A 24,956-nucleotide genomic window follows, 5' to 3' on the forward strand; every position below is an offset into this window, starting at 1 on the left:
TATGTTTTTTCTGGGGGACACTCTGCATATGCAGTAGAATATTACTCACCCATGAAAAAGAATGGAATTTTATGATTGCAACAGCATTAATGGACCTAGAGGGCTAAGTAAAATAAGTCAGAGAAAGACAAATACCATATGATTTCCATTATATGTGGAATTTAAAGAACAAAATGAATGAACACACAAAATTGAAACAGACTCATAGACACAGAAAGGGGGTGTCTATGAGTCTGTTGAGGGACTCATGGTGAAAATGGGGTTGAGGGACTGAGTGAAAATGGTGAAGGGATTAAGAAGCACAAATTGGCAGTTATAAAATAGTCACAGGGATGCAAATTACAGCATAGGGAATATAGTCAATGATATTGTAATAACTATGTATGGTGCCAGGTGAGAACTGGAAAGAGTGGGAGTGGGGATACTTTGCCAAGTATATGATTGTTTAACCATTATGGTATACATAGAAATTATTATTATTATTATTATTATTATTTTTATCCTCACCTGAGGACATTTTTCCATTTTTTGTTCACGTAGAGTGGGAGGGAGAGAGAGGAAGAGAGAGAGAGAGAAACATCGACGTGAAAGAGACACATCGAGTGGCTGCCACCCGCACAACCTACCAGGGCCGGGGACAAACTGCAACCGAGGTACATGCCCTTAGCGGGAACCGAACCCGGGTCTCCCAGGACCGCAGGCTGACGCTCTAACCGCTGAGCCAAACCAGCCAGGCTATACATAGAAATTAATACAAAATAATATTAAATGTAAACTGTAATTAAAAAATAAAATTTAAAGTTCTTTAAAAAATACATTTTATTTTTTAAAGATGTCTTTTTTTTTTTTCCAAAAATGTTTTTATTGATTTTTAGAGAGAGAGGAAGGAAGAGAGATAGAAACATCAATGTGAAAGAGAAACATTGATTGGCTGCCTCCTGCACAACCCCCACTTAGGATCAAGCCCAAAACTCCAGACATGGGTCCTTACCTGGAATCAAACTGGGACCTCTTAGTCGATGGGATGATGCTCAATCCATTGAACCACACTGGCCAGGCTAAAACTATACATTTTAAACTAAATTATTAAAAGATAAAATAGTCAATGTCAGGATCCAACGCGGTGGCATGAATGACAAGTAGGAGAAAAAGTTTACAAGACAGGACAAACATATCAAGTAATGGAAATCATAAGAGAGGAAAAAACCTTGAAAAGTATAACTAGAAGGAAAAATAACGGGATTATAGAAAGGTAGAAAGATATGGTTTGCTAGAAAAAATAATCAAATCTTCTGTGCTAACATGTTCATGGTGAGTGCAAGCTCCCTGAATCAGCAGGGAGGGAAATGGGAAAGAGGCAGAGAAGGTGGGAGAGTGGTTACAAAGGGGTGTATTCGGAGTTTGCCACAACTTCATAAAAAGCACAACTGAAAGTTTGACCCTCTCTGGGCAGGTGGTATAAACTACTGCACCTCATAAAGTCTTCTCAAAATAGTAGAAATTATTCCCTAGTGCTCATTGGTAAAGGTTGGGGACTCCAATGACAAGAACGTTAGATCACTAGTTATTGTCCCACAGGTCCCTGAGGCTCTGTTCACTTTTTTGTTTCAGTCTATTTTCTGTCTTTCTTGTTATCTGACCTTTGAATACATATTTAATGTCTGGTGCCCATTGTACCTGTTATCAAATCGTCATTTGATTGTATAACTGTCCTTATTTGTGCTTCTACATTTCAAAAGAATCAATGCCCTGGCCAGTTTGGCTCAGCGGTTAGAGAATTGGCCTGCGATCCAGAGAGAACCGGATTCGGTTCCTGCTGAGGACACGTACCTTGGTTGCAGTTTGTCTCTGGCCTTGGTTGGGCCATGCGGGAGGCAACCACTCATTTCACATCGATGTTTCTCTCTCTCTCTCTTCCTCTCTTTCCCTCCCCCTCTATCTGAACAAAAAATGGAAAAATGTCCTCGGGTGAGGATAAAAAAAAATAATCGAGCCTTGGAGACATGAGTCAGAAACAAAATATACAAATGGTCAAAACAGCCAATGTCTAAATAAATAAACCATTAGATTGAAAGTTAAAGCTGCCCACTAGGAGACTGACAATAAAATATCCATTATTAAAAATAAAATCTTTCCTGGTTTGATTAGCATAAACTCATTGAAATATTAACAAGAGGAGTAGGGAACTTAAAGGTAACCAACTGATGTATCAAATAACAGTTTGGAAAATCTATTTTTATTGTTGTTTTATGTTCTATGACATTTTCAAAGAAATAGAAACAAGTTTGGTTAATCTACAATATACAAAAAAATCCCCAAGAAACTGTGGACTTTTTGCCAGTGCTCAGTTTAATTGTACAAAGTTCAATAGTAACTTTAGGTTCTCCGGATTCTCAAGCCAGAAGAGGCTCAAAGTAGAATATGGGACACATTGGCTAGAGGAGAACAGAACTGCTGCCATCAACCCCTTACTTCCTCCTGCCCCCTCTCAGAAGACAGATGTAATGCTGGAAAACAGAATGAAAGTAACTCAAAATGAAAGTCCCAGAAGTCAAAGCTTTGGCAAGCCAAAATGCAGGAAGCTCTTCTAGCCAATATGAAAGGGAAGGGACGGGGATGAAGAGGTGCTATTGAGTTTAATAAGAGAAAAAGAGGTATTAAATGCTTTTATTTTACTTTTTAATTGCTGTTTGGCCCTTTGATGTCATATCCAAAGCAATGAAGGAATAAGAAAGAGAAAAATCAGTACTGTGAAGAACATGGAATTTGGTCAAGTAGATTTTAACCAACCCAGAAATTCACTGGAAAAGTTCTATGGGGAAAAGATAAAAAAGACTACATAAGAAGGAACAAATTTTGTTCTTTTTAAAAAAAAATGTCAACTCTAATTCTTATTAAGGGGTCAGGGCCAGCACATAATTTCCAAACCTTCAAGTATACTGGGCATAGAGTGTGGAGGAGCTGTGATGAGCAAGTCAGTATTAGGTAAGGATCAGGTAAGTGGCAACAAATAGACCAACCCAATGAGTAGGAGGCAATTTCAGGTTATTTCAACCAGACCTCTTGGTGGAAAGTCAAGAGAAGTTAGATGATGTGTTGAGGAAGATAGGGAATGTGTACAAAGAGGCATGTATGTGTGTGTCTGTGTGTGTGTGAGAGAGAATTTTTGTGAGAATAATTAAAGCAGACTGGGACATGGTTCACTGGAGATCACGAAAGATTAGGAATCATTCAGGAGTATCAATCAAAGATTTAAAAAACGAGAGTGGAAAAGAGGCCAGTCAATGGGAAATAGGTTCCAATATAAGATAGAAAGCAGATTCTATCCCCCTGGCTAAATTATAGGGGATGATTCCCCTCAGGGTACCCCTAATTAGTACCCATTTGAGACATCTAAACCTGTATTTGAGATAAATGCTCTGATCTGATAAGAATGTTTGAAAATGATTTTATCCCAGAAAATCCAGTTGCTGTGTCAGCAGGATTTTCAGTCTCTGCACTATCGACATATTGGGCAGAACAATTCTTTGCTGTGGGAAGGGCTGTTCTGTACATTGTGGGATATTTAGCAGCACCCCAGGCCCTACCTACTAGATGCCAGTAGCAGCACCTTCCCAGCTGTGGGAAACAAAATTACCCTGATTAAGAAGAACTAGTATCCCATTTCAGTCCTAATCCTGCTTACTTTCCACAGCATTTAACATTGTTGTCGGACCATGATGTCCTTCTGTAAACTCTCTCTTCTCCCAACTTCAATGAGAATTTATTTCCCCAATCCTCCTCTTCTCTTCATTGCCTATGCTTTCTCAATCATCCCCAGGGTAGGTAGATTCCTAGAATCTCTCCATTTCTTCTTGATAATTTAATCTACTCTCATGCATTAGCATGTTCATGGAAGCAGTAAAATCATCTAAATATCCATCCTGAAAATCAACTTCTTTGTCCCTGAGCTCACTTTGAACTTCATACCACAACTTCTGAATTCTTGCTCAGAATTTCCCTCTAGATATTCTTCTGGTGTCTTAAGATAAACATGTCCAAGAATGACCACTCTCTGCTCCAGATATGATCCCTTTGCTGATGGGATCATCATGTTTACTGCCTCTGGGGTTAGAAGGCTCTGAAACGCTTTGTCTTATCTCCCTAAACAGGTGAGTCTGGGTCATTCTCTCTGCAATGAGTCCATTTGATTCTACTTCTACAGTGTCTCTACATCAGTGTCTTCTTTCCACACCACCAATCCTGGTCAGATCCTCTCCATCTCTCAACTGATGCCTTTCTCTCTACCCACCTCCATTTTCTTCCATCTGCTTACATGTTTTCCCAGTGCTTACAATTTAAAAAGAAGAAAGTACACATGAAGTTGATGCTTACCTCTAGCATTAATTCCAGCAAGAATTAATATTCCCTGAATACATGAACTGGTTGAAGATATTTCCACCCACCTCAGTAAGTGATGCACTTTCAATACATTTTATAATATTTTGTTACAAAAAACTTGAAGCCTACAGAAAAGTTAAAAAGATTTTGCAGTAAGTGTTCTTATACATACTGCCTAGACTCTAGAGTTATTTTACTAAGCTTGGTATGTCGCATATCTATCCATTTGTCCTTCTCTCTCTCTCCACCTATCAACCTATATAAATTTCAAAATAAATTGCAGGCACAAGTACATTTCCCCCCGAAATATGTAAGTATATGTATCACTAGTTAAATTCAATATTTGCAGGTGGTTATTTCTTTTTCTTTTGTGGTAAAATCAACATACAATGAAATGCTCAAATCTTAAGTGAACCACTCTGTTGGTTTCAACAAATGCATACATCTATGTAACTCAAATTTCCATCAAGGTACAGAGCATTACCATCATCCAGAAAGTTCCCTGATATCATTTCTTAGTAGTCCCTGCCTCAAATCCACCCCAGAGGCAACCACTGTTCTGTTGTTCATCTACCATAAATTAGTTTTGCCTGTTTTAGAACTTCATGTAAATGAGAATCACACAATATGTGCTCTTTGTGTCTGGATTCTTTCAGTTGGAATAATGTTTTCAAGATTCAACCATAGTGTTTCATGCATAAGTAATTTCTTTCTACTGCTAAATAGGATTCCACTGTGTGAATATATCACAGATGGTTTACTGATTCTTCTATTGATGGATACCTAGTGTTTGGCACTATTGTCAATAAAAGTGCACTTTATCATTTATCAGACTTTGTAATATATTTTGGGTTTTAATCAATTGTGGCCATTATAATATAAATTCAATATAAAATATAATTCTATCACAGAAAGTTAAAATAAATATATATATATAAATATATATATATATATATATACTTTTATTACAAAATATCATAAAAGGGTGAGAAATAAAAAAACTTTCAAGCATAAAAAGTTACACTAGCCCTGGCTGGTGTGGCTCAGTTGGTTGGAACATCATCCAGGTACAAAAGGTTGATGATGCTGGTCTGATTTCCAGTCAGGGCACATACCAGGTTTTGGGTTTGATCCCCAGGTTGGAGCATGTGCAGGAGTCAATGTTTCTCTCTCACATCAATGTTGCTTTTTTCTTTCTCCCTCTCCCTTTCTCTCTCTCTAAGTCAATAAAAACATACATTTTTAAAAAAAATGACACCAGGGTAAACTTCTAAGGAGGGAGTGGAAAAGAAATAAGAGTTGGGGGTGGGGAGAGAACAATGTGGACTGTCCAACTGTTAAAAGATGATCTGTGTTTTTTAAATGGATGATGTGAGTATTAAATTGCTATAGCATTTAGATTCCATTGGGTTTATTTTAGAGTGATGTGACAGATTAAAAATTAAACCGTCAACATTTATAATACTTCAGAAATGGCAAATTTATGATGAAAACAATTAGATGTCAACATAAAATTATGCAAAGGAGTTCATTGTTTTCCCAAATTATGTTCCAAAGCCCACTCAAAATTCCAGGAAATAAAAGGGTTTTCCCCAATAGCTGCTACTTATCCTAAATTGGGTCCTGGGCTCTAATCACTATACGTAATTCTCATCTTTGACTCTCCATAGACCTTGAGAACACACCAATTAGGCAATATTCATGGGTAGGTCTTGGTCATATTTTCTACCTCAGAAAACTGACACTGATGTAAACACTTGGGCCAAATGCAACTCTCACAATCAACGTGCTTTCATTCAAATGTCCATCTTCTGGTCTATGGTCAAGTTCTGAACCCAAAGTGAAAATGAATTTATATTTCAAAGCCTTACACTGGGGAGATTATTGGTCTTCTTCCATTATCTTCTTTTCCCTTACACACACACGACTTGGAATACTCCAAAGGAAATCACAAGTGTCTTTGCATTGGCTATTTTATTTTTGCCTTGGAGAAAGCCTCTTTTTGCTGAAAATTAACATGCCACAGATCCTGTTACAGAAAATATTGATGATAAATTTTACAGGTTCCTTGTGTATTACATATATTTGTGTCTATATACACAATGTGAAAAGGGCTCATTGATTTATGAAAAAAATGTAGAAGTGGTGGGAAGTGCATAAATAAAACCACTGACTGATGAATTTATGAGTAGCCTGGAGCCTTACTGAAACCTGAAGGTCATGGGTGAACTCAAGCATTCAGGAAAGTTGAAAGATTAATACTAAGCCCTTGTATAATGCTTTTACAATTTTTCCCACAGAAAATCTTTCCCTTTTACATGTCAGGATTGCAGAGTACTATGAACTGAATGTGTACCCCCCAAATTCATATGTTGAAACTAATACCCAAAGTGATGGTATTAGGAGATGGGGCCTGTGGGAAGTGATGAGGTCATGAGCCCTCATGAATGGGATTAGCGCTCTTATAAAGGAGACTCAGAGTGCAGCCTTAGATTGGATGACAAACAATTATTTCTCACAATTCTGGAGTCTGGGAAGTCTGAGATCAAGACATCAGCAGATCCAGAGTCTGGTGAGAACCCACTTCCTGATTCATAGACAGATATCTTCTCACTAACCTCCCATGGTGGAAAAAACACTGGCCATAGCACTGGGGACTCCCCCAGCGGTGCCCAGCACTTTAGTTGTGGGGTCATAGAGAAGTCCAGGGGTTCCAGAGAAGGGGCCAAAGTAGAATGGGGCATTCAAGGCAGTGACTATTTACCACCCAATACAGATTTATGATTTTTTTAAATCCTCACCCGAAGCTATTTTTTTTTCTTTCTATTTATCATCAGATAGAGTGGGAGGGAGGGAGAGAGAGAGAGAGAGAGAGAGAGAGAGAGAGAGAGATGTGAGAGAGACACATTGACTGGTTGCCTCCCTCACGACCCCAACCAGGGCCAGGGATCGAACCGCAACTGAGGTACGTGCCCTTGACCAGAATCAAACCCCCCGACTCTTCAGTTCGTGGGCTAATGCTCTAACCACTGAACCGAACCAGACAGAGCCAGATCTATTTATGTTTTAACAGTTGATATTTTACTATACCAGATGAGTTTCAGCCCTGAGAAGTGAACTTTTTGTGAAAAAAATTGTAAAGCATCATTATTATCTCTTAACAGAAGAGCCAATTGAGGCCCAAGATGCAAATGTATGTTTCCAGATTTACTCAAGTGAATAACAGGACTGGAAGTCAGTATCCTGCTTTCTGGACTCCAAATATTACAAGCCAGGTCATTGGACATGTTGGATGATGCTGTTGCTCTGCTTGATTCTCTCACATCTTTTTCCACCATTGTATTCTTTCCTTCTTTGGGGTGCTTTTGATTTCAACAAACAACATGTGTTGTACTTTTATGAAAAACTACCTTCTAGTTACTGGATCCCACTTGCCTATAGGTCAAGTTCTTCAGGTTGGTCTAGAACCTGTGATCAAGAAGGTAGGAGAGACTATTGCAGTTGTCCAGATAGGAAGGTCAGGTGGCTTGGGTTAGAGTGATGCTAGTGGATGTGGTGATAGGATGTAGTTTTCAGGATGTAGATATTATGAAGCTAGAGCTTGGCTGATGTATTAAATATGGTAGTGGGGAGGGGTAAGGTGAGGGAAAGAGATGATGGCTCTAAGGTTTTTGGCCTGAATAACCAGGTGGGCAATGATGTAACTGATAGAGATGGGCAAGATTTTAGGAGGAGCAAGTCTCTAACCTGTTTTAGAAACATGCTTCTACATGCCTGCTTTTATAATATTCATTCATTGTCTCCTAAGGTTCTTTGTGTCAAAGTGAAATGCTGAGTCAAGCTATATATTTAGTATATCAGAAACTGTCATTTCTATGTTGCATATATTCATAGGTAGTGACTTAGGGACCAAGGGAGTTAACATAGTACCTGCAACATCATTGCCTCACCCAATGTCTGCTTGTGACTTCTTTTGGAGACTTGAACATAAATTATGCTATAAGGGAAACATTGACCCACCTCTGTGTCTAGATTTGATTTAAATAAGTTTGACTAGTTTGCTCTGAATTTACAAGTTAACTGATGAGTCTAGTCAGTTTAGCAACATGGCCTGGGAACCCAATTACAAAAAAAATCAGACCAGTTTGTACATGCCCAAAGGGCCATGGTGTGTGAGCTCAGTTAATGGGGGTGGAGAATAAGGTTGATTTTTTAAGAGACTTGGAAAACATAAAATTCTACACAGATGATTAATACTTCTATGCAACCTAATGTTGGCACACAATGGGAAGAAAATCTTACTGAAAGAGGAAAAAAAATGTTATGGAATAATCTCCTCTGGAAATTTAAGCCAATCTCAAGGAAATCTCTGAAAATCTGTTTTTGTTTTTCATTATTGAAAGTATTACTGAAAATCTTTAATATTTTATTTTTCATACATGCCTTTGATAATAAAATTATTGGACATGCCAAAAAGCAGTTGCCAACTAATAATTTAGTTCACCTACTGGGGTGAATCATTAACCCTTTTTATATCGTTTTTCCCAGTCTCTCATTATTCTCATGAAACATATTTTACTTGCTGATATAATCAATATTTGAGTGAGATCAAGTATAGGAGTAGCCATGTGACAGTGATGAACACGAGCAGCCAAGCCTACCTTAAGTAGACAGAGCAAGTGGTCTCCTGAAAGTTGCAATGTGGGGAGGATAGGGGAGTGGTGAGGACCACATTGAGCAAGACAGCCCCTAACCTCAGGAGATCGAAGTTAAGATCTTGCTTAGGAAGGAAATTGGGAAGTAGGAGTCATGCAGACAAAGGAAACCCGAGGATAACCAAAAGTAAAGGATCTAAAAATAGACCATCACAAGTCTGAGGGAATAAAGTTCAGAAATAGAAAATAGTAGAGAACAAGGGTCAGCCAAAACTTAACTCAGGATTTCCCCTCCCAAACCTATGTCCTTTCTATTATTCTCCCCACCAAGTATCAAGGACCTTTTGGCATGGACCAAATGTTCCCATGGATGTTTTAGACAGGACCAAGTGTCTGCTAATTAGATAGATAGATGATAGATAGATAGATAGATAGATAGATAGATAGATAGATAGATAGATTTTAAAGAATTGCTTCACACAATTGTGGAAGCTTAGCAAGTCCAAAATCTGATGAACTATCTGGCAGGCTGAAGACTCGAGGAAAAGTTGTAGTTTGAGTACCAAGGCCATCTTCTGTTAGAGTGCCTTCTTGCTCAAAGGAGGGTCAGTCTTTTTCTCTTATAGTCTTCAGCTAATTGGATGAGGCCCATTCATACCAGGGAGAGCAATCTGCTTGACTCATAATCCATTGATTTAAATGTTAATCTCATACAAAACAAACAAAACACACCTTAATAGAAATATCCAGAATAATGTGTGAAAATTACATTATTAGTCATGTAGCTATTTCTATATAAATAATATACATTTTTGTTTGATTATTTATAATCGACTATTTTATGTATAATTCTTAATAATGTACTAATTTATAATGTATTAGTTCCAAGGTGAAGTAAAGTATCTTTATTTTACTGGGTACCATGACCCAGCCAAGATGACACATAAAATTAACCAGGACACTGCCCATACTTGACAGGTTGCACATACCTGAGTGCCAAGTAGACACTTTTAGAGTAGAAAACAGGAAGTGCTGAGAAGACCTGTCGGGGGGGGGGGCTTTTTGCACCTGCAGGAAGCCTGTTTCTGTCACACGGCTGCAGAGATGAAGGGGAGGGGGGCAAACTGTGAGTCTGTCTGTGCTTAGGAAGTTTCCAATATTATGACATATTATATTGTCCTTTTTAACACTGAAGAAGAACAGGTGATTGAGCCAAAGCAAATAGCTCCATTTGCCTAAATTTACATTCACAAACTCAAAGGAACCCTGTATACAATTATTACACATTTTCATTCTTTTTTTTTTTTTTTAATCCTCACCCAAGGACATTTTTTTATTTTTTTGTTCAGATAGAGTAGGAGGGAGAGAGAGGAAGAGAGAGAGAGAGAGAGGGGAACATCGACGTGAAAGGGACACATCGAGTGGTTGCCACCCACACAACCCAACCAGAGCTGGGGACAAACTGCAACCGAGGTACGTGCCCTTAGTGAGAACCGAACCTGGGTCTCTCTGGACTGCAGGCCGATGCTCTAACCACTGAACCAAACTGGCCAGGGCTCTGATGACATTTCCAAATCAAACTAAAATCAATCATTCATTTTTAGTAAAACTAAACTACCTGTAAAATGATACTGAATTTTTTAACCAGTTAACTTCAGCTATTTGATTTGATTTAAAAACAAAAAACTGTGCTCCTTTCAGCAGATATCCTTTCATACGCAATGGAAAAAAAATAAAAGCAAAACCTTTTACTTTAACAATAAAAAAGCATAAACTTCTCCTTTTCTTGAGATTGGAGAAATGCCAGAATTCTTGGGATAGTTCCCTATACCATAGAAGTGAAACATCTTCAGAGACTCCCAATGGCACTAACCCATGTTGAAGGAGTTGTGTTTGTTTTCCTTAAGAAAAATTCATTGATTTATTTTTTAATTTTAATTTTTTAAAATTTATTGACTGGAGCCCTGGCCGGTTTTGCTCAGCAGTTAGAGCGTTGACCCGCGGACCAGAGAGTCCCGAGTTTGGTTCCCGCTAAGGGCGCATACTTCTGTTGCAGTTTGGGGTCGTGTGGGTGGTGGCCACTCAATGTGTTTCTCTCACATAAAAGTTTCTCTCTCTCTCTTCCTCCCTCTGTCCCTCCCACTCTATCTCAAGATAAATGCAAAAATGTCCTCAGGTGAGGATAAAAATTTAAAAATTAAAAATAAATAAATAAATAAATAAATAAAGCTTTAAAATTTGATTGGAGAGAGAGAAACATTGATTTGCTGATCCACCCACTCAAGTGTTCATAGGTTGACTCTTGTATGTGTCCCAATTGAACCCACAACTTTGGCATGTCAGGACAATGCTCTAACTAACTGAGACACCCAGCCAGAGTAATGAAGAGTTTTTTTTTTTTGTTACAAATGTTTCTCCTTTTATACCCCATTGACACCCTCCTCCCCATGCCCCCTGCTCCGTCCCCGGCTTTGTTGTCCATGTCCATTGGCTATGCATACATGCATATAAGTTCTGTGGTTTATCTCTTCCCTCCCCCCACCACCCCCTCTTCTGAGGGTTGTCGGTCTGTACCCTACTTCCATGTTTCTGGGTCTACCCTATTTCTCATACTGTTATGTTCATTATATTCCATAAATAAGTGAGATCATGTGGTATTTGTCTTTTTCTACTAGGCTGGTTTCACTTAGGATAATACTTTCCAGGTCCCTCTATGTCGTCTCAAAGGATAAGAGATCTTTCTTTCTTACACCTGCATAGTACTCCATTGTGTATATGTACCACAGCTTTGTTATCCATTCATCTACTGATGGACATTTGGGCTGTTTCCAGATCTTAGCTATTGTAAATAGTGCTGTTATGAACATGGGGGTACATATATTCTTTCTGATTGGTGTTTCAGGCTTCTCAGGGTATATTCCTAGAAGTGGGATCACTGGGTCAATGGAAGTTCAATTTTTAATTTTTTTGAGGAAACACCATAGTGTTTTCCTTAGTGGCTGCACCAGTCTGCATTCCCACCAGTAGTGTACTAGAGTCCCTTTTTCTCCACACCCTTGCCAACACTTGTTGTTTGATGATTTGTTGATGGCAGCCATTCTGACAGGTGTGAGGTGATACCTCATTGTTGTTTTAATTTGCATCTCTCTGATGATTAGTGATGTTGAACATTTCTTCATATGTCTCTTGGCCATTTGTATGTCCTGATTGGAGAGGTGTCTATTCAGCTACTCTGCCCATTTTTTAATTGGGTTCTTTTTCTTCCTTTTGTTGAGTTGTATGAGTACTCCACATATTTTGGAAATTAGCCCCTTATCTGATATATCATTGGCAATGATTTTCTCCCATACAGTGGTTGCCTTTCCATTTTGATGGTTGTTTCTTTTGCTGTGCCGAAGCTTTTGAGTTTGATGTGGTCCCATGTGTTCATTTTTTCCTTTGTTTCTGTTGCCTTCGGTGATGTATCAGTGAAAATTTTGCTGCGTATGATGTCTGAAATTTTGTTGCCTACATTTTCTTCTAGAATTTTTATGGATTCATGGGTCACATTTAAGTCTTTATCCATTTTGAGTTTATTCTTGTGTATGGTGTAAGGTGATGGTCTAGTTTCATTTTTTTGCATGTAGCTGTCCAATTTTCCCAACACCATTTATTAAAGAGGCTGTCTTTACTCCATTGTATGCTCTTGCCTCCTTTGTCAAATATTAATTGAGTATATTGCCTTGAGTCCATTTCTGGGTTCTCTATTCTGTTCCACTGGTCTATATGCCTGTTCTTGTGCCAGTACCAGGCTGTTTTGATTACAGTCGCTTTGTAGTATAACCTGATATCTAGTATTGTGATCCCACCTACTTTGTCCTTCTTTTTCAAAATTGCTGTGGCTATTCAGGGTCTCTTTTGGTTCCATATGAACTTATGAAGTATTTGTTCTAGTTCTATGAAATATGTTGTTGGTATTTTGATGGGGATTGCATTGAATCTATAGATTGCTTTGGGTAATATGGACATTTTAATGATGTTAATTCTTCCAATCCATGAACAAGGTATGTGCTTCCACTTTTTTATATCTTCCTCTATTTCTTTTTTCAAAGTCCTATAGTTTTCTGCAAATAGGTCCTTTACTTCTTTGGTTAAGTTTATTCCAAGGTATCTTAATTTTTTTTGCCTCTATGGTAAATGGGATTGTTTTTTCAGTTTCTCTTTCTATGAGTTCATCATTGGTGTATAAGAATGCCGTTGATTTCTTGATGTTAATTTTGTATCCTGCTACTTTGCCAAGTTCATTTATTAAGTCTAGTAGATTTTTGATGGAGTCTTTAGGGTTTTCTGTGTATAATAATATCATGTCATCTGCAAATAATGACAGTTTCACTTCCTCCTTTCCAAATTGGATCCCTTTTATTTTTTCTTCCTGTCTGATTGCTGTGGCTAAGACTTCCAGTACTATGTTAAATAAGAGTGGCGAAATTGGGCATCTCTGTCTTGTTCCTGTTCTTAAGGGGAATGTTTTTAGTTTCTGCCCATTGATGTTGGCTGTAGGTCTTTCATATATGGCCTTTATTATGTTGAGATATGATCCCTCTATTCCCACATTGTTGAATGTTTTTATCAGAAATGGATGCTGGATTTTGGCGAATGCTTTTTCAGCATTTATTGATATGATCATGTGGTTTTTATTCTTCATTTTGTTTATGTGGTGTATCACATTTATTGATTTGCGAATATTGTACCAGCCTTGCATCCTTGGGATGAATCCCACTTGGTCATGGTGAATAATTTTTTTGATATATCGCTGGATCCAAATTGCTAGTAGTTTGTTCAGGATTTTGGCATCTATGTTCATCAGGGATATTGGTTTGTAGTTTTCTTTCTTTGTAGTCTCTTATTCTGGTTTTGGAATTAGAATTATGCTGGCCTCATAAAACAAGTTTGGAAGGCTTCCTTCTTCTTGAATTTTTTGAAATAGTTTGAAGAGAATGGGTGTTAGTTCTTTTTTGAACATTTGGTAAAACTCCCCTGTGAAGCCATCCAGGCTTGGGCTTTTATTTGCTGGGAGAGTCTTGATTAGCTCTTCAATTTCCTTAGTTGTTATTGGTCTGTTCAAATTTTCTATCTCTTCTAGCTCCAGTTTTGGGAGACTGTGTGTTTCTAGAAATCTGTCCATTTCACTTAGATTGTTGAATTTGTTACCATATAATTGTTCATAGTAGCTGTTAACGATTTTTTGTATTTCTGTGGTGTCAGTTGTTACTACTCCTCTTTCATTTCTGATTTTGTGTATTTGGGTCCTCTCTCTTTGTTTCTGGGTGAGTGTAGCTAAGGGTCTATCAATCTTGTTTATCTTTTCGAAAAACCAGCTCTTTGTTTCATTGACCCTTTGAATTGTTTTTTTGGTCTCTATGTCATTTATTTCTGCTCTGATCCTTACGATTTCCTTCCTTCTACTTGCTCTGGGGTTTTCTTTTTGTTTGCTTTCTAATTTTTAAGTTGTGAGGTTAGACAGTCAATTAGAAATTTTTCTTGTTTCTTGAGGTAGGCCTGTAGTGCTATGAATTTTCCTCTCAGAACTGCTTTTGCTGCATCCCATAGATTTTGTGTTGTTGTGTGTTCATATTCATTGGTTTCCAGAAAGTTTTTAATTTCTTCCTTGATCTCCATGGTAACCCATTCATTGTTTAATAACATACTATTTATCCTCCATGTGTTCAAATGTCTTTGCATGTTTTTGTTGCAATTGATTTCTAGTTTCACGCCATTGTGATCTGAGAAGATGCTTGATATGATTTCAATCTTCTTGAACTTGTAGAGATTTAGTTTGTGTCCTGTCATGTGGTCTATCTTTGAGAATGTCCCATGTGCACTTGAGAAGAATGTGAATTCTGTAGTTTTGGGGTGTAATTCTCTGTAGATGTCTATTAAATCCATTTGGTCTAGTGCTTCATTTAGAGTCTCTGTTTCCTTGCTAATTTTTTGTCTAGAGAATCTATCCAGAGGTGTCAACAGGGTGTTGAAGTCCCCTGCTATGATTGTATTGCTGTTGATTTCTTTTTTGAAGTTCTCCAGAAGATTTTAAATATATATTTGATGCTCCTATATTGGGTGCATATATATTTATCAAGGTTATGTCTTCCTGTTGGATAGATGCTTTCAATATTATGTAGTGGCCTTCTTTGTCTCTACTTATGGTTTTCATTTTGAAATCTATTTTATCAGATATGAGTATTGCTACCCCAGCTTTTTTTCCTTTACGTTTGCTTGGAAGATTTTTTTCCATACCTTCACTTTCAACCTATGTGAGTCTTTTGTTGTGAGGTGGGCCTCTTGTGAACAACATATAGATGAGTCATGCTTTCTTATCCAATTAGCTACTTTCTGTCTTTTTATCAGAGCATTGAGTCCATTTACATTTGAGGTGATTATTGATATGTACTTATTTATTGCCATTTTTGTTTAGTGTGGTTCTATTTTTCTTCCCATTTCTTCTGCTAATTACAGCAGTCTTTTTAACATTCTTGCAGTGCTGGTTTGGTGCTAATGTAGGCCCTTAGCCTTTTTTCTTGTCTGGGAAGCTCTTTATTTGACCTTCTATTTTGAATGACAGCCTTGCTGGGTAGAGTAATCTTGGATTCAGATCCTTGTTTTTCATGACCTTGATTACTTCATGCCATTCCCTTCTGGCCTGTAGGTTTCTTGTGAGAAGTCAGCTGATAGCCTTATAGGTGTTCCTTTGTAGGTAACCTGTTGCTTATCTCTTGCTGCTTTTATGATTCTCTCTTTGTCTTTAATTTTTGGCAGTTTGATTACTATGTGTCTTGGTGTGGGCCTGTTTGGGTTCTTCTTACTTGGGGCTCTCTGTGCTTCTTGAACTTGAATGCCTTCTTCCTTCATCAAATTAGGGAAGTTTTCTGTCACTACTTCTTCAAATATATTCTCTAACCCTTGCTCATTTTCTTCTTCTTCGGGGACTCCTATGATGCGAATATTATTACATTTTCAATTGTCCCACAGTTCTCTTAAGCTGTCTTCCTGTTTTTTAATTGTCTTTTCCTTTTGGTTTTCTGATTGGTTGATTTTTTTCTACCCTGTCTTCTAATTCACTGATCCAGTTCTCAGCTTCCTCTACTCTGCTGTTTAGACCTTCCAATGTGTTCTTTATTTCTGATATGTCATTCTTGATTTCTTCTTGGTGGTTTTTAATTTCCAATTGGTTGATTTTCAACATCTCTATGTCCTTACTCATGCTGTTGAGCTTCCTCGAGTTCATGACTCTGAATTCTAGCTCTTTTAACTTGCCTACCTCTCCACATTTATCTCATCTTCGGTAGAAGTCTCTTGTACTTTCATTTGGCTTTTGTTTCCTTGTTTCACCTTTTCGGCTATCACAGTGGGCTGTGAAGCCTGCCAAATTTTCCCTGTGGGTGTTGGTGTTCTGCTGTTTGTGGCTCCCTCTCCTGGGTTTGGATGAGCGAGGGAGGACCCATGTTAAACACCACTGTCAAGTCTTACTTTCCTGGTTATTGTTGCTAGCCTAGGAATGGTACAGTTATCCTCTAGCTTTTTGCCTGGAAGCTATCAGTAGAGGTTACTTGAAGAGTTTTGGGTTGTCAGTTGAATGAAAAACTCCCTCAGGTGCTCAGGGGATTTCCCAAGGGTGGGGCAGATGCTGGTTGTTAGTGAGCTTCAATTTGCATTTCAGTGGCCACAGGGTGGGGTTGAATGTCCAAGGGAGGGGCCGCTGCCTCTCCCCAGAGCTCTGGGAAGGAGCAAGATGTCCACCCTCCTGCGTGGCTGCAACTCAGCAAAAGCTCTGAGCACCCTCCAAAATCCGAGCGTTCACACACAGTTCCAGTCCAGTCCGCCCTCCCTCTGCCAGAGCCCAAGGTGAGTGGCTGTGGCTATTATAGCGTCTGTCCTGGCTCTGTGCTGTAGAGCCACTTGGGAGTTTAACCTGAGGGTGCTGCTCACAGCTAAGGCCACTGTTGTCTGTGGGCTCCCAGCCCCCCTCTCATGCCTCCACAATCATACCAGGATTTAGTCAGTGTCCCCGGTTATATGATCCTTGCAAGCTGCTTTTCTGTTGCTTTTTCCCGTCGATTTGTCTGTGTTTTAGTTGTAATTCCAGTTTGGTCCCGGGAGGTGGTCTGTGTAGCTTCCATTCACCCCTCCGCCATTTTGGAATCCTGACGGAGAGTTTTGATACAGCTCTGGCCAGTTTTGCTCAGTGGTTAGATCGTCAGCCTGAGAATTGAGGAGTCTAGAGTTCAATTGCCAGTCAAGGGCACATACCTGGGTTGCAGGTTCTTCCCCGGGAAACAAGCAACCAATGTTTCTCTCTCACATCGATGTTTCTCACCCTCTCTCTTTGTCTCTGTCTCTCTCTCTCCCTCCTCCCCTTTCTCTTTATCTAAAAAATCAATGAATAGCCCTGGCCGGTTTGGCTCAGGGGTTAGAGCATTAGCTTGCGGACCAGAGAGACCCGGGTTCCCTTCCCTCTAAGGGCACACACCTTGGTTGCAGTTTGCCTCCAGCCCCGGGTGGAGTGGTATGGGTGGCAAACACTCAATGTGTCTCTCTCACATTGATGTTTTTCTCTCTCTCTTCTCTCCCTCCCGCTCTATCTGAAGGTAAATGCAAATAAATAAATAAATAAAAATCAATGAATAAATATCCTCGGGTGAGGATTAACAATAGTGAAAAAGCTATGATACACAAACAGGTTAAAAAACTCCTTTTCTATAGTCCCATTTTGATGGAAGTAGAAAAAGATTTATCTAGGCTTTTGAGTAAACTAGCCAATTTGCTTAATCTAAGATACTTAAGACAGATAACACATGAGTTTTTTAATAGATTATTATAAAATATTTTGTGCTTGATTCTATTTGAGGTACCTAGAATAGTCAATTTCATAAAGACTGAAAGTGAATTATGGTCACCAGAGATTTTGGGAAGGGGAGAAGTGGAGAGTTAACTGTTTTTTTGTTTAAATCCTCACCCAAGGACACTTTTTTTCCATTTTTTGTTCAGACAGAGTGGGAGGGAGAGGAAGAGAGAGAGAGAGAAACATCAACTCAAAAGGGACACATCAAGCAGCTGCCACCTGCACGACCATCCAGGGCCGGGGACAAACTGCAACCGAGGTACGCGCCCTTAGCGGGAACCGAACCCAGGTCTCTCTGGACTGCAGGCCGACGCTCTAACCACTGAGCCAAACCAGCGAGGGCCAAGAGTTATTGTTTAATGGGTACCTCGAAATAATGGTGGTGATGATTACACAACAGTATAAATGTACTTAAGGCCACTGAATCATATACTTAAAAATCGTTAAAATGTTATATTTTATGTTATATTTATTTTACGACAGTAAAAAAAATATTTACTTCAGAAACTTAACTATAATAGGGGTTATACAATCTCCTTGGCAATGACCAATGAACTTGATGATTAGGCTTGATTGACTATAAAAATCAACAGCTTCAAGGAATATTGTACTGGTTTTCATTATAAGATATGTTTCTTTTCTTTTTTAAAAAATTGTATTTATTGGGATGACATTGGTTCACAAAAGTATACAGGTTTCAAGTGTACAACTCAACAAAATATTATCTACACACTGCATGTGCATCCATCACCCCAAACAATGCCTCTTTCTGTCCCCATTTCCCACCTCAACCTCCCCCCAACTCCCCCTTTTCCTCTGGCTGTCACCACACTGTTGTTTGTGTCTATGTGTTATATATATGGGTATTTTTGCTTAATCCTCTTGCCTTTTTTCATCCAAAACCCCAATTTCCCTCCCTATAAGTCTATTTTCTGACTTGCTGACAGAATAAGGAAGAATGTGATTAAGGGAATACTCTTAAGGATAAGAGGTCAAAAATTTGACCTGTGCCTTATGTTAGCAATGGGAAGCATGTCGGGCAGGAAAAGAATTCTTCTCACAGAGCAGAACTTCTCTACAATTTTTTGTTAAAGACTACTTTTTAAAAAATAGTGGGTAGTCATGATCTAATGAGAAATAATAGTTTTTTTTTTTTTTTTTTTAATCCTCACTCGAGGACATTTTTCCATTTTTTGTACAGATAGAGTGGGAGGGAGAGAGAGGAAGAGAGAGAAAGAGAGAGAGAGCGAGAGAGAAACATCCATGTGAAAGGGACACATCGAGTGGCTGCCACCCGCACGACCAACCAGGGCCGGGGACAAACTGCAACCGAAGTACGTGCCCTTAGCGGGAACCGAACCTGGGTCTCTCCGGACCGCAGGCCAACGCTCTAACCGCTGAGCCAAACCGGCCAGGGCAATAATAGTTTTTTTAATTGTTGTTATCATGAGCACAATTGATGAGAAATCTACTCTTTGATTTTATTAATTGCCCTCCCTCATTTTGACTAATGTGCACTATTTTAAACATCAATATACTTTAAATCAAAGCCTTTTTTAATTAAAAAATGTGAAATTCCTATACATCACTATCTAAATAGGAAAACTTATATTTTATTTCTTCTGATATTCTTTGGAGCTTATACATTACAAATTAGTGAATTATTAAGTTATACACAAATTAACTAAATATAAAATACTTATAAAAAAGTCAAACCAACTCAAAGAAAGTATAAGTATTATTTATGTAGAAATATCTACATGACAATTATATAATTCATGGAAAGCGATTAAGACAAAGTCTAGTACATAGTAAGTGCTCAATAAAAGTTGTTTTTTTTTTTACTTGACAAAGTTGATGTCTTTAATTTTCTTCATTTTAAGTCCATGAATACGTAAAAAATACTTAGTGTATTTTTACATGGTAAAAGTGGTGTTGCTAGGCTGTATGGGGGAACAGAAAGTTGAAAGAGATATATACACCACTGAGAGAAACATAAATTCTCCTAGGGGTGAGAAGAAAACAATTACATAGATAACAAAGTACTTGAGCCCTGGCTGATTTGGCTCAGCGGTAGAGCGTCGATGTGCAGACCGATGAGTCAAGGATTGATTCCAGTCAAGGGCACGAACCTCGGTTGCAGGTGGTCCCTCTCTCTCTCTCTCTCTCTCTCTCTCTCTCTATATATATATATATATATATATATATCCCTCCCACTCTATCTGAGATAAATAAAAACATATCTCAGTTGAAGATTGAAAAACAGTAATAATAACAAAACACTTGACATAAAAGAGGGTACTCAAGAGTAATGGGATTCAGACAGATCAGGGGAAATTTCACAGAGGAAGATGCATTTATCCTGGACCCTGAAGAATGGATGAGAGTTCCACTGGCAAATGCTACAGAGAGAGGTGAGAAACATTCCAGGTGGAGGGTGTGGGGAGGGCACAGATGCAGAGGGAATGCAGGAACCAGATTATCGGGTTTGTTTGGAACACAAGTTATTGGAAGTTAGCCTAGAAAGGCTGGTTGGGGCGGGAGCATGGAGGCCTCAGATTCCGAGAACCCCTCAGACACTGAGACAAGGAGAACCCTTGAAGGTGTTTGTGCATGCAAGAACATGACCAGAGGCTGTCTTAGGAAGACTGATCTAGAAGCATCTTACTTCTGCTGTGTTGACATAAAGGGAAAAATTCCTTTCGTGTAGGAAAATGGTTAGTTCTCATTTTACATATGTGGCCACTGGCTTGTCTTAGGCCAAAACCCACCCTTGGTTTTCAGACTTGAAGTCCAGTGTTTTTTCTATTTCTGATTGTACTTTAAAAGACCTACTTTAAAAGATCGACTTGCCACTACTACAGTATCTGTATGGAACTTCAGGCAAGGCAGCCCCAGTGGCTCATGGGCAGGCTTCCTGATTGAGTCTGAGAAGCAATTAGGATCTGTGTCCTTTAGATGCCCTCCAACAGCACTGGCTGCTGCTTACTCAGCCCCTCCCCTCCAGAGCCTTGCAGCACACCTCAGTATTCTGCATGGGGCGAGAAAGAGGTGGTCCTCTTTGGCAGTGTCCTGCACAGCTGGGGAAGCCAGGTGCTGACTCACATGCTGTCACCAGCAGAGAACGTCTCTCTTGGCATTCAGTTTATGGCTTTGGGGGAGGGGTGATACAGATAAAATGAAACTGCCTCTTACCATCTTCAATGCATCCCATACCTCACCCCCCTTTTTTCCCTCCAGTAATGTGCTGGAACTTCCCTGCTGGATTCCTCCACTTCCAAAAATATACTCTGACCTGCGGGAGACTGTCAAAATTTAGAGGGAAGATGGTAGTGTCAACAAAAATTTACTGCCACCAATCTAATATCAAAAGGAGTCCCCAATTTGGGGTGCAGAAAAAAAAAACTTTATTCAAGTAAACAGTTTGCAAACTGGGGAGATATAGCCTCTGGTGGAAACTTGAACAGTGTGCTCCACTGAGATAAAGGAGAGGCCACTTTTTTTTTTTATTCTCACCCTTGGACATTTTTTTTTTTTTTTTTTTTTTTGCATTTATCTTCAGATAGAGTGGGAGGGAGAGAGGGCACATGACCCCAGCCAAGGCTGGGGACAAACTGCCACCCAGGTACCCGGGAAATGAACCTGGGTCTCCCTGGTCCAAGGGCCAAGGCTCTAACAGCTGAGCCAAACCAGCCAGGGTAGGAGGCCACTTTTTATAGAAAAAAATCCCTGTCCTAGTCCCTGATTGGCCCAATTTTATCCAATTAAGGAATCCAAATTTGCACAGTCTGATTGGTCCAATGTTCTGATTGGTTGGAATTTCGTGTTCTGATTAGTTGTTATGGAACAGCTCTGATTGGTCAGTAAAGATGAATACAAATAAGTATATTGCTATGCAGTTCTGATTGGATGGGACAGGTCTCAGCTCATTGGTTGAAAGTTGACACCAGCAACTTTTGTATAAGGGTCTGCACAGTGCAGGAGGCTGGCAGCTCAGGCTGTGGCTTTTCTCTGAAATGCAATGTATATGTGAGAGGCCTCCAGTAGCAATGACTGCTAGACCCTAGTTATGATTTGGGGTCCAATTAACCACAAGGAGACCTTCTTGGCACATATTAATTTTCCTTCTCAGAGTCAACAGTAGAAAAATCCTATTCAGCCATTTTGCTGATGTCACTTCCTTTTAAAGACTGAGAATATACCTGGGAAGATTAATTTATCTTTGTTCACTCATACCTTGCAGAGATTTATGTTATTTATACTTTCTAATTGTGAAGATCTGAGCAACTCAGGGCATTTTCTTTAGAATCAAATATCAAAGTGAAGGGTATCAGTGATTAATATTCTTCAAATGATGAATAAATTCAATCCTTTGAGGATTGGCTTAAACCAGCATGACTATGAAAAAATGAGAGTCTGTGTTGTCTCTGAAGGAAATTCCAAGGGTGCTGGGCCAAAGAACATTTTGAAAACAGACAGTACTACTTGAAATAAACATATGATGTTTTATAGAACCTGCTTTGAAGGTCAGTCCTGTGTTGGCTTTTCTTAAATTTAACAAATTTGTTTTCAAAACTGAGCTTCATTCTTTTATAAATTGTTTGTAACAGAGGCTGCTAAGGTTTACCAATATCAAGCTTTCCTCTGCTTCCTGGTAACACAGCCTGACTGCACCTCCCTGGTCCCTGTTGCCTGGGGGTGATCATAAACTAGTCTCAGCCATTAAATGTGGAGAGAAGTGATGTGTGGCATTTTCAGATGTGGCCCCTAATCCTTCCTTGGATTCTCCATGTGTCCCACTTGCCTTGTCTGTTGGCTGGATAGAGAGAACCTTCTAAGAACTCCAGGACTCTAGAGGCTGGACAGGCCACTAGATGAATGAAGGCTGAGACCTTGAATAACTACATGGAACAGAGCCCCCTGCCCCACCCCCCAATCCACATTGGATTGTGACACCTTTTTGTTAAGCCAATTGGATTTGACTATTGTATGTTATGGAAGTGAGCTTCTCCTGAATAATGTACAACATACCTCTTAGATTCTGATGAAATTGCTAAGACTCTTACCTGGACATAACTGCTGCTCTTGGATTTGTCAGACATTGGTGTTGTGCTCTTTTGGTACCCAAGGCAAGCTCATCCTCTTGATTTAGTTTTTGTTTCACTACCATTCAGCGTCAATCAGTCTAGCAACCTTAGCAGGAGATTTCCATGAGGACAGTTAGCTCTGTTGCTGACCACAGGCTTTGACTTTCCAGAGTCAAACTATAAAACAATGCTTTACAGTTTGTCACTCCTGTCTTCACCAACTCTATTAACAGGCCTTAAAACTTCACCCCCCGCCCCCCTACACTCCTGCAAAGTGCCCGGAATCTTTCCCACATTTTCTTGAACATGTGCATTAAGATTGTGAACTGTCAGCACACAGGGTCAGAACTTTCGATAACATAACCAGTCCACCAAATTCCCAGAGAATTAGGAATCTATTTTAACATCAGCCTCAAGTTCCCTTTTTTGTGTCCTCAGGGAGAAATATGCACAAATTCATTCTATTTGTGTTGTGGAATGAGTCAGAGGGCAAAGCAGTAATTTGACACAAGTGACCAAATTCTCAAGTATTAAACTCAAAAACCCTCAGTAGACCTAGTAAATGAATGAATTTCTCTAGCTGCTCAATTTTGCTAAGTGTGTATTTTTATGGACTTAGCCACATAGACTTATTAGCTTTACAATAATACAATATGGATAGAGGTCTGGATATTGTCTGTATGTCTCCTGAAGGGGCCCAATGAAAAGACCATGTCTGCTAGATAACCCTGGGTGTAAGTGTAGGTTGTGATTCTGAGAGTTAGCTGCTGACAGTTGTGGTGAATAAGAATGTTGTATAGTATTTTGTTTCCAGCAAAAATGTTTATGGTTGTATAAAAATCAAAGTAGCCCATGGTCATGTATTTTGGTTGAAAAGAAATGATTGAAAACCACTAGTTTAAGTAGCTCTGCATTTTTTGTGTTTAAGATTAACATTCAAATAGCTTTGTACCTGCATGAATTTGAATTGCTTGTCACTTTCTCAGAACTACATTCCTTTTATGTGAACTAAGTGATAGAGTGTGTGGTCCGAAAGTCATCTAAGAGAAGTTATAGTTCAATCTCCTCAAGTGACAGTCACACACCTAATAATGCACAAAACTGGGAATAAAATGAAAGGTTCTGGGTAAAAAGTTTTAAGAGACCTCGAAAGGATGTTATTGTTCTGATATTCACAAATGTAGGCAAAAATCACACCTCTGTGGATTAAACTGTTGCTAGGAGAAACATGATTGCATGTAAAGGATACATAAAAGCTATGAAACACTATTGAATGAAGGTCATCATTGCATCTTTTACTACAAATCTTTATTGTGCATCTATAATATTCTAAGTCAGACACTGACACTGTTCTTAGTCAGTTAGATGTATCAGCAAACAAGTCAAAGTCCATGAATTATAACATATATTCTAGCTCTAAGCAGGCAATATATAATAGATTTTTAATAGAAGGTCAGGAGGTAACTGATGATGCTTTGATATAAACTAAAGCAAGGTAACTGTATAGAGTTGCTGCTATTTTGCATAGTATGGTCAGGGAAGGCCTCTCTGAGGAGGTGACATTTGATAGGAGCCCTAAGAAATGAAAGGGAGTGAGCCATGTAGGGATATGAAAGGGGGTAAAGAAATGAATGTGGAGTGTTCAGCATACAAATATTATTCATAGACAGGGATTTGAATGAGATCATCTAGAGCAGGAGTGGGGAATGTCCAGCTCACGGGCCACGTAAGACCCATGAAATCAATACCAGCTAACATCACACATCTCACCAAATTATAGCAGCCTAATTTTTAAGCTGATAATTTTGTATGGCCCTCAAAAGATGTTATAAATATCCAAATGGCCCTTGGCAGAAAGAAGGTTCCCCATCCCTGAACTACAGAGAGAATGTTGAGCGAAACTAGATAAACAAGAGAAGAGAGGCATTCCCAAATCACTCCAGCATTTAGAGGACT

The sequence above is a fragment of the Molossus molossus genome, unplaced genomic scaffold (genome assembly GCF_014108415.1).
Source record: "Molossus molossus isolate mMolMol1 unplaced genomic scaffold, mMolMol1.p scaffold_m16_p_9, whole genome shotgun sequence".
NCBI lineage: Eukaryota > Metazoa > Chordata > Mammalia > Chiroptera > Molossidae > Molossus > Molossus molossus.